The sequence below is a fragment of the Zingiber officinale genome, chromosome 4A (assembly GCF_018446385.1).
Source record: "Zingiber officinale cultivar Zhangliang chromosome 4A, Zo_v1.1, whole genome shotgun sequence".
Taxonomy (NCBI): domain Eukaryota; kingdom Viridiplantae; phylum Streptophyta; class Magnoliopsida; order Zingiberales; family Zingiberaceae; genus Zingiber; species Zingiber officinale.
Window position 1 is genome coordinate 125,787,928 of NC_055992.1, and position 11,968 is coordinate 125,799,895.

An 11,968-nucleotide genomic window follows, 5' to 3' on the forward strand; every position below is an offset into this window, starting at 1 on the left:
AAGTCCTAGGTGCGGTTAGGCAATGAAGTTCTGGTCCAGGAGACTGGGCAAAGCCTTAGAAGGTCGAGGACATCAAGCGAAATCCTATGGTCACGGATTCTAGGTGGAAGTCCTGGGGGTCGCAGACTCCAGGCGGAAGACTGGACGACTCGGGGATCGGACGTCCAACGGAAAAGTCCTGAAGCCTCGGATACTGAGCAAAAGTCCAGATGGTCTGGAGGACTGATCTGGCAAAAGGTAATTTCTCCTGATAGGAGTAGGTGAAGATGTGTTTCCTGAAGAGGGAATAGTAGGCGTCGGTCCGACCTAGAGTTTCAGTGAAACTCAAAATCAGAACTGGACAGTCTGAAGGCTGTCAAACCTTGTCGTTTTTTAAATATTATTTGCCTAAATTAACCTTGTTTTGCAGAAAAAGAAGTTGGCAAAAAATGGTGGTCCGAGCGCCTGAGATGCCTTCGCTCGGAACAAGGGGCCTGGTCAAGCGCCCTAGTGGTCCGAGCGCCCAGACAACCAAAAATTGATCTTCACAGTGAGTTGGACTGCGATGGTTGGCGAACCTACATCATAGTTCGAGTACCCGAGGGTGGTCCGAGTGTCCGGAGATGGATAATTTTTGCAGATCAAGTTTCGATGAGAGCACGCCATGTCAGCCCTGTAGGGACGCCCGAGGGAGGTTCTAGGTGCCTGGAGTGTGCTATAAAAGGAGGATTAGAAAACGCTTCCAAGCATCTTCCACTCTTATGCGTTGCTTAGAAAACACTTCCACGATGCCCAAACTCTACTCTGACAATCGAAGGCTCTCGACTTAATATCTTTACAAATTGTCGGTATAGTTTTGTTTAAAGTTTTATAATTGTAGTTCTTATACATAATATTTGTAATCTTTTTTGAACTACTAGTGGATTGCCCATCAAGCACTCTCACGTGCCGGCCTTAGAGTAGAAGTTGTCACAGGCTCCGAACCAAGTAAATCAATGTGTTAGCGATTGCTTGTCTATCTTCCTCTCTTTATTCCGCTGCTTATCTCTCGAAAGTTTTTAAATGAACATGAAAGCCACGAGCGCTATTCACCCCCTCTAGCACAACGATTCTACAATTGGTATTAGAGTCGGGTTGCTTTGTATCAATGAAACCACCATTCAAGCAATTTCTTTGTGGTTTAGTTTTCAAATTTACCAAAGTCGATCAGAATCGGTATAATTACCCCTTCCGATCATTTTTCTCACAATCGATTTTCTTTGTTTCTCGAAGTTGGTGCAACACCACTCGAGTTCTTTTATTTTTCATAAATTCTTTATAACGCACTACTAAATCAAGACTAAGTCTTGGGACAAATTTCCTTATTTTATTGTGTGCAAGATTTGTTTCATAAATAGCTTACCAAGAAGGCTATAGCACCGCACGCCCACCACTTTTCTATTGGGAAGATTTTGGCTACTGAAAAAGCTGAATGGAGTATCACCTCAAAACATAAGTTGAGATGTGGATCATCATCCAAACTGGCTTCGTACGTCCACTCGATGACACTAGAAAACTAGTATCCTACGAAAATTGAGACCAACGCATTATGAAGAAGATCGAAGCAAAAGCAAAAGCAAAAGCAATCCAAACTCTTCAATGTGGCTTAACCAAAGAGAAATTTAACCGAGTCAAACCCTTCAACAACGCCAAGGAATTATGGAAAAAATTGATCGAGCTACATGCGGGCACCTCCGACACTAAGGTAAGCAAATGAGACCTAATATTGAATAAGTAATATATTAAAATGCAGGATGGTGAGTCAGCAAGTCAACTCCACGTTCGGATCCAAGACTTGCTTAACAGGCTCCATGAGATCGGACAAAAAGTAGAAAATCACAACGTCATCAGGTATGCTCTTTATGCTTTTTCGAGAAATACCTTATGGGCATCAATGGTAGATGCTTACAAGGCAACTAAGGACCTTTCTTTAATTAAACTAGATGAGCTATTTTTAGAATTTGAACTTCACAAACAGATTAATGCACATCTGGTTGACAAAGGTTATACTTTGGTTGCAAGTACAAGCAAGATCAAGGAGTTTAATTAGGAATAAGCTCCAGATTAAACCCGAGTCTGAAGATGAATCGAACTCAAAAGACGACGATGAAATCACTGTCGAGCTCATTAACCTCGTATGAAAACTGTGCAAGAAAAGGAAGGGCTTCACAAGACATGAGATCAAAAAGGTGCTCTAGTAAAAAAACAACACAACCAAGTCCAAATGTTAAGGCCAAGTCTGAAGTTATCTGCTATGACTGCAATAAGAAGGGACACATCAAAGAGAACTATCTAACCAAAAGGAAACGAAAAAGCAATGGAAGAAGAAGGTGTTGCAAGCAACATGGGATGAATCTTCATTAGAAGATTATGATAAAAGATCTCCAACCAAAGCTTCCTCATACTTCCGGTCCGAGAACAAGTCATCGAATCCAAGTTCGAGATAGAATCAGAAGTTGAGTCCGAGAAGAGCCACGAATCTATATCTGGCTCAGAAGGTTCCCAACCCACTATAAGAATCTATCTGATTAGATCACATAATTTAACTTAATATTTGTATAGAAAACCAGCCAAATCCAACCTCTGGATTAGGTCACTCCAAGAAGAGGTCAAAGCCCTTAAGGAAGTGACTAACCTAACCTCCTTGATTGAATCTGTTCAAGCTGAAACTTCAACTCAAGTCTAACAACTTAAGAAAGAAAATTCTAACTTGAAAAGTTAAGTCAAGGAACTTAGGGATTCGCTGGAATAGTTTACATTGGGTTCCAAAAACCTTGACCTAATTCTTGGAAAATAAAGGGTCGTCTACAACCGATCTAGACTTGGGTATAAGGCTAAACATAAATTCAAACCTTATCTGTCTCTTGTTATTCGAACAAATAGAAAAGTGGTCCAAGCATGGGTCCCCAAGTCTAACTTAGTTAATCAAGTTAGACTTAATCAATATTGGATCTCCAAGGATCAAATCCACTGCCTTGATAGACCTTATCAAGGCTATGATCTAGGGAAAATCAATAGAAAAACTATCTTTATTATTAAATAAATTTGTTTGATATTTGATTTGCAGCTTTCCTTATACATGCTTAGATTAGGATAGATAAGGACTTAGGCTTGATCTACACTTGTTTAGTTAGACCAAGGATTTTCAGAAAAAAATTAAATATTTAATATCTTTAAAGGCTTTGTCTAGAAGTGATTGTTGTTCCAATATCTAAGAAGGTCTAGTTCCTCACCACACCCTGGAAGCCAATTATTAAAATGAATATTTAATTAACTAACTGTTAAACTTTAATCTAACTCAAATATAAATCAATCCTTAGATATTAATCTAAATTAAAGATTAAAATTTACCATCTCACAAAACACATAAAGTTTCCTAATTGATAATATAAAAAAAGGTAAAATAGATTTAGATTAAAATAAAGATTAGTAAATCAAAATTAACCTAACTTAAATAAAATTTAACTTAAATATAACTTAAATAAAATTTAAATTAAATCTAACTTAAATCAAATTGAACTTAACTTAAATCTAACTTTAATAAAACTTAAATCAAAGTTAACTAAACTTAAAATCAAATTTAACTTAAATCTAACTTTAATAAAACTTAAATCTAACTTAAATCAAATTCAACTTAACTTAAAATCAAATTTAACTTAAATCTAACTTTAATAAAACTTAAATCAAATTTAACTTAAATTTAAATAAAATTAAACTCAATTAATCAAAATCAAATAATAACTTAAATCTAATCTAACCAAACTTAAGTTAAACTTAATTAATCATCTCACAATCACTCATAGGCATAACATGATTGATAACCTAGACCGGGTGAGATGAAAAATTAAGAGTTTGAATTCAATAAATCTATCTTATAATTCGTTAAAATTAGATCCAAATCAAATACTTTATGTGTAGGAACATAATGATTTGGACCAATGGATGTTAGATAGTGAATACTCTAGACACATGACTGGAGACCGATTGAAGTTCACCAAGCTAAAAGTCAAGAACTTAGGATCAGTTGCATTTGGTAGTGACGAAAAACTTAGAGTAATCAGAACAGGTAATATCGAACTGAGTTCCGATTTCATTATTCAAAAAGTATTATTAGTCGATAAATTCAATTTTAACTTACTTAGCATAAGTCAATTGTGTGACTATGGATACTTAGTTACTTTTTCTAACTCTGAACATTTGATTAAGAATATTGAAAACCTTGATATTACACTTAAGTGAATTAGGAAAAATAATATTTACACAATTGACCTACCAACCTCCTCACTAAAGGGTGTTTTGTTACAACAAGAGGAAACTAAATTGTGCACAGAAGACTGGGTCACACTCAAACAAACTCATTTCAAAAATGAGTCAAAATGGCTTAGTTAGAGGTTTATCTAAATTAAAAAATTTAGAAAATATAATCTGTAATACTTTTCAACAAGGTAAACAAACTAAGTCAACTCACAAATTAACAAACCTAAATCGAACCAATCAAATACTTGAGCTACTACACTTAGACTTATTTGATTCACACGGAGCCAAGTCACTAAATAAAAAACCAATACTGTTTGTAGGTGCAGCGGAGGCTGGCAAGAGGGGGGGGTGAATTGCCTGTACAAATTAAAAACTACCCTCCTTGGTTCTTTTCAACTCAAAATAAAAGCAATAGCAATAATAATAAAAGAACTAAAATAATAAAGCTAGAGACTCGGGAATTAACCTGTTTACAACCAAGAAGGTTGTTAATTCAGGACGATGAAAAGTGCGCACTAGAAAAATCTCCTTCTCTGAAGGCGGAGAAGCCTTTTATACTTTGGAAGCTTAGAACCATTGCTAGGAAAGACTGCACAGTTGATTGCTTGAGTTGTTGAATATTTCCTAGCTCCAGGGGCCTTTATATAGCTCCTAGAAAGTCTATCCCGAGAGTCCAAGGCACCTCCAGCTCGGTCTGTGGATAAAACTTTATTCGCAGCACAAACGGTCACTTCTGCCAGGTCCGAGGCGCCTCCAATAGACATTGAAGGCGCCTTGCCTCTAGATAGAGGCGCCTCCAATAGACATTGAAGGCGCCTTGCCTCTAGCTAGAGGCACCTCCAATAGACATTGAAGGCGCCTTGCCACTAGCTAGAGGCGCCTCCAAGCCTGATGGAGGCGCCTCCAAGCTGGCTGGCAGCTTTTTCCAGCTTGCTTGCTTCTTTGCTTCATTTTCCGAAGTTCCGTTCTTTTGGGTGATTCGGGCCAACTGAAATAGGGCTCACCCAAACCCTATTTCTGGCCTTCTCCTCGAGCAGGCTTCCGTCCGACTTCTCCTCCCTCAAACACCGTGCACGTTCTTCTCGTCTACCGGAGTACTCTTCCACAGCTCTCTCGTCCTTCGGACGCACCGAGCCCGTCGGCTCCCTTCCCGTGCCGTCCTTCTCGCTAGCTGCGTCTTCCGCTCGACTTCCTGTGCTCCTAAGCTCCTGCAGACTCAGACACAGGGATCAAACACAAAGCAGGACCTAACCAACTTGGATGATCACATCAAAACACCCACGAGGACCAACAATCTCCCCCTTTTTGATGTGCATCAGCCCAAGTTCAAGTTAGGATAAAAATAGACACAAAAAGTAATTTTAAAGGAAATTACTAAACTAGTACGTTAAGCATAAATATGCAATAAGAATTTTAAAAAATATTTTAAAAAAAATTATCTCCCCCTAAACTCCCCCAAATGATACCTTTCTCTCCCCCTTTGATCACAACAAAAACGGGGTAACAGAAAAAAAAAATTAACAAATTTTTAAGTTAGAAAAATTTCTAATTTAAGATGAAAAAAATGTCTAAGTAAACTGAATTTATAGAATTTTCAAAAATAAAAATTTCTAAAAAAAATTCTAAGTAAAATGATTTTTTTTTTGTTTTTGGAATTTAAAAAAAAAAATACTAAGTAAAATTTCTAAGTGACAAAAGAATTCTAACTAAAATGATTTGTTTGGATTTTTTAAAATAATTTCTAAGTCAAAAAATTTATTTTTAGAATTTCTTTTTTTTAAAAAAAAATTCTAAGTAAAACTTTCAAGAGACATTTTTCTAGATAATTAAAAAAATGAATTTTTAAGGAAATGTTTAAAAACTTTTCAAAGCATTATTTAATTCTAATTTTAATGCTTTTATTGGAAAGTTAATTAAACATTTTTATTTCGATATTTCGGCTTCTAGGTCGTGGCGAGGCACTAGGCCTTCTTGGTTATTGAAGCAACAACCACTTCCTTAGACAAAGCTTCCATAAAGGAACTCAATGTTTAATTTTCTCACTGTAAGCTTTTAAAGAGAAATTTAAACTATCAAAGATTTTGGAACCCAATAAAGGTTCCTTCCTACAGGGTTGGTCAAAAACTTAGGGGGTACATACCCTTTAGGTATTCTTCTAAGTTGACCCTGATGTTTTCTTATATACCAGTTCAATTTTCCATAAATTCTTAATTTTGATTTTGGAAATTTATTTAAGCATGCATCATTACCTTTCAATTTCTCAATTTCAATTTTTAATTTTTCATTTTCTAATTTTAGATTATTATACATTTCTAGTGGACATGCTTTTGCTAGGTTCAATTTTAATTCAGCATTTTCTTTTTCTAATTTGAATAAGTCTTTAGAAAGAGACTTAATAAAGTGAAAAGACTGAGTCGGGGTTAGATTACATACCTTACTTACCTGACTTGGTAAGGCTCCCCCTTCACTGCAGCTTTCCTCTTCTGATGTTCCTCCCCCTTCATCTATGCTCATATTTGAGCTTGACTCTTCTTCCATCTGATGGTTAGCCATTAGCGCTAACCCCAAGAAGGCTTCGATGTCTGATTCAGAAGACGACAAGTCTGACCAAGTGGCCTTCAGGGTTCTTGTACTTGGAGGATTCTGGCTTCTTGTACTTGACCCTTTCCTTTTCTTTCTGCTTGCTCTTTAATTTCGGGCAGTCATCCTTGATGTTCCCTTCTTCGTTGCAGTTGTAGCAACGAACCGTTCTCCTTTTTCGCTCATGCTTCTGCGATCTAAATTTGTTAGATTTAAAAAACTTATTAAATCGTCTTACCATTATTGCAGCTTTGGATTCGTCGATCGAGGCTTCGGAATCAGAATCGTTTGTTCTTGCCTTCAAGGCAATGTTCTGACTTGCTTTCTCCACTTTAATGGGCTCTGCAATCCGAGATTCGTGAAGTTCAAATGTAGAAAACAAATTTTCTAAAGTACTTACATCGAAGTCCTTAGAGATGTAGTACGCATCTACTAAGGAGGCTCACTCTGGAGTTCTGGGGAAGGTGTTGAGCGTGTACCGGATAGAGTCTCTGTTCGTTACTTCTTCTCCAAGATTGGTTAGTTGTGTGATCAGCTCTTTGATCCTTGCTTGGAGTTGCGCTATCTTCTCACCTTGGTTCATCCGAAGGTTCGTTAACTGGGTCCGGAGGATGTCGCGCCTCGCTAGCTTAGCTTCCGATGTACCTTCATGAAGCTCCAAAAATTTTTCCCAGAGGTCTTTCGCGGAGTCATAGCTTCCGATTCGACTTACTTCTTGTGGTGGCAGCACGCTAAGCAGGTGGAATTCTGCCTTTCCGTTGGCGACAAACTCAGCTTGCTCCTTCTTGTTCCACTGATGCTCTTCTTTATCTTTCGGAACTTCAAAACCATATTTCATAGTTTGTAAAATATCGAAGTCGGTTTTAAAAAATACCTCCATCCAGCGTTTCCACGTCGCGAAGTCTCCGTCAAATTTCGGGGGATGAATATTCGCTCCGGCCATCATCTTGATCGTTGTGCTTCAATCAGCGGTTAGTCCTTCTGAGGTGGTCTGGCTCTTATACCAATTGTAGGTGCAGTAGAGGCCGGCAAGAGGGGGGGTGAATTGCCTGCACAAATTAAAAACTACCCTCCTCGGTTCTTTTCAACTCAAAAGAAAAGCAATAGCAATAATAATAAAAGAACTAAAATAATAACACTAGAGACTCGGGAGTTAACCTGGTTACAACCAAGAAGGTTGTTAATTCAGGGTGATGAAAAGCGCGCACTAGAAAAATCTCCTTCTCTGAAGGCGGAGAAGCCTTTTACACTTTGGAAGCTTAGAACTATTGCTAGGAAAGACTACACAGTTGATTGCTTGAGTTGTTGAATATTTCCTAGCTCCAGGGGTCTTTATATAGCTCCTGGAAAGTCTATCCCAAGGGTCCAAGGCGCCTCCAACAAGGTTCAAGGCGCCTCCAGCTCGGTCTGCGGATAAAACTTTATCCGCAGCACAAACGGTCACTTCTACTAGGCCCAAGGCGCCTCCAACATGCATTAAAGGCGCCTTCAAGCTGGAGGCACCTCTAAGCCTGATGGAGGCGCCTTCAAGCTGGCTAGTAGCTTTTTCCAGCTTGCTTGCTTCTTTGCTTCGTCTTCCGAAGTTCTATTCTTTTGGGTGATTCCGGCCAACCGAAATAGGGCTCACCCGAACCCAATTTCCGGTATTCTCCTCGAGCAGGCTTCCGTCTGGCTTCTCGTCCCTCGAACACCGTGCACGTTCTTCTCGCCCACCGGAGTACTCTTCCGCAGCTCTCTCGTCCTTCGGACGCACCGAGCCCGTCGGCTCCCTTCCCGTACTATCCTTCTCGCTAGCTGCGTCTTCCACTCGACTTCCTGCGCTCCTAAGCTCCTGCACACTCAGACACAGGGATCAAACACAAAGCAGGACCTAACCAACTTGGTTGATCACATCAAAATACCCACGGGGACCAACACTGTTTAGTCATAATTGATGATTACTCAAGATTCACTTAGGTAAAATTTCTAAAAATCAAAGATGAAACTTTTGAAATCTTTAATAATTTTTACAAATTAATAAAAAAATAAAAAAGATACTAAAATTAAAAGAATTAGAAGTGATCATGGTGGGAATTTGAAAATCATAAGTTTACCAAATTTTGTCAAACTAATGGATATAATCATGGATTTTCATGCCCTAGAACTCCCTAACAAAATGGTCTAGTAGAACGAAAAAATAGAACATTACAAGAAGCCGCTAGAACCATGTTAAACGAATATAACCTAAGTAACTAATTTTGGGTTGAAGCAATAAATACATCATGCTATATTAAAAATAGAATATTAATTAATAAATTTTACAATAAAACTCCCTGTGAAATATATTATAATAAAATATTTAATTTAAATTATCTATAAGTTTTTAGATGTAAAGTACATATATTAAACACTAAGGATTATTTAGGTAAATTTACTTCAAAATCTTCAACTGGCATCTTTCTGAGTATTCAACAACTAGTAGAACCTATAGAGTCTATAATAAGAATACCTTAAAAGTTGAAGAAACAACCAACATAATTTTTTATGAAGAAAATAACCTACCTAATTATTCAATGAAAATAATAATCAAATTATAAGAAATAAAGAAGATGATGAAGATAATAAGATTAGACAAAAATCAAGTGAATCCCAAAGAACCAATTGTTTACCCTAACATAAGACTATCAAGGATAAGATCTAATCACCCATCTGACCAAATTTTGGATGATCCAATCCTAGGAGTCCAAACTCGATCATTTTATAGAAACCTAAATCAAATAGCTCTTATTTCTAAAATTGAACCTAAAACTATAGAAGAAGTCCTACCTAACCCAGATTAGATAATTGCGATGCAAGAGGAACTAACTCAATTTAAAAGAAACCAAGTTTGGGAACTAGTGTCTAAACCCACAAATAAATCTATAATTGATACTAAGTGGTGTTGGGACACTTCGGAGCTAGGAGGGGGGTTGAATAGCTTCTCGCGCTTTGTCGATGATGATGTGCAGCGGATAAACTCGACGCAAAACTCCTCCAATGCTAACAATAGGATTTACTTGGTTTCCACCTCAAGAAGAGGTGACTAATCCAAGGATCCACACACTACGCACTCTCCACTATGAAAACAACTCCTTCTTGGAACAACTGGAGGCGGAGAAGCATCATACAACACAAGAACAAGAATACAACTCTAAACAAGAAGTAAATGTAAAAATACAACTCAAAACCTCTTCTTGCTTGATCTCTTGTTATTTGTGAATGCCTCTAGACCAGTTGGAAAGTGCTACAACACTTGTCTTCCAAAGCTCAAGATCCAGTGAAATGTGTGGAGAAGAATTGTATATGCGCTCCCGAGAACAATGCTCGAAAAAATCCTTTTATAAGGTTACCGTTGGCACCTTAATCTATTAAGAATCCCCTTAATTGATTATCACGTTAGCAACCTACATAAATGGCTATATTTTCAACCTTAATTCACTACCCTAGTCGATTAGGCATTGCTGAATCAATTAGCCAAATCGATTCAGCAACCCTCTGTTCAATCGTGAGAAACCCCGTAAGCGATAAACCTTTCTAGACTGACCACGGTTCGGAATCTACGGTTCGACGGTTTCAGACAGGTCGACCCTTAACCATAAGCACCCAAGACGATTACGGTTCTGTAACGACCCAATTTTCCTCATTAGGAGTTCTAAAAGTTCTTAAAAATATTTAGAAATACTTTAGAAAAATTCTAGAGATTTTTAGAAATTTTTAGAGTATTTTTATGCAATTTTTGGAGGTCGTTTGGTATTTTTACTAAACGAAAGAAGTTTTGACAAAAAAATGTCCAAGCCGAGTTTCGAACCCGTGACCTCCGGCCGAACCAAGCCTTAAGCAAATTCGGCTGACCAACTGTTCCAGCGGGCGTTTCTTATTAAAGAAGGAGAAATATTCTATTTAAGCAGTAGTTAATGAATAGGAAATAAATAGGAAGAAAAATGGTTGCAGCCAAGATTCGAACCCACGAGCCGCGCCTTAAGCACAACGCAGCCAACCAACTATTCCGCGAATATTTTGTGGAAAGATAAGGTGCAAAATATTCTTAAGCAATAACAGAATACCCTAGTTATATGAAAGGAACTTAGGTTTTCCCTTTTTGCCCGAGAACCCCTAATTCCTCTCTTCTCCCTCACGCGTGCACGGTGTTGGCGATTTCTCTCGGGCGGAAACGAAACCAAAGCTAGGTTTCATCTCCGGCGGACGGTCAAGGACCAAATCCGAGGGTCTTTCACACCGTCGTGATCGTCTTGTCAAGGAGGGCGCGCGGACACGAGGAGAACGCCGAGATCGTGGGCTCCTCCGAACCCTAGAAGCGATTTTTTCGGCTGTGAGTTCAAGAACAGCAAGGTAAGTGCTCTCACCTGCAGTAAGAGTAGTTCCTTCGATTGGTTTTCGAATGGTTTGGCTTCCGGATAGTAATGGGTAAGCAAAGTTCCGAGTTCCTGTTGAGATGGTTCATAAGCTAGGGATAGATTCGAGTTTCCATTGAAGCAGAGACGAATTTCTTGTATTCTGTTTTGATGTGTTAACTCCAAGTGATGTTCGGTTTTTGTTTGTGAATGTTTGTGATGTGCTGTGAATGGATCAACTACAAGGTTATAGCTAATTCTAGGCAATGAGCATGAGAAACTATTAAGATTTTAAGTTTACAGTAGCAATTTTCTTGATTGTTAGAATAGATCCAAGCTTCTGTTTTTTATCTTCCTTGCAATTCTGCTGAAGCAATGAATTAGTTCATATAGGTTTTTGTTTTAAGTTTTTAGCAAGCTTAATTTGGCTGGTTTTGTGCTATGTATGAGATAGGAACAGCCTCGTTGAAGCTTAGAACAGCCCCTCTTGGAGCTTGTAGCAAACCCGGATTTGATTCTATGATCTGTAGTTGAAGCTTTCGATGTGTGCTAGCTTAAGTTTTGATGGCTTTGTATTTGTTCCGGAGTTGGATTAGTGAAATGTTGCTAGGATTTCTGGGTGTCAATGGCACTGTGCTTACCGTTCATTTGACATCAACTTGAGAAGAATTGTGAGAGTTAGAATCTGGATTATTTAAGAAAATCTTTATTTTCCATTGTCTCCTTAGGATGATTAAATTGTG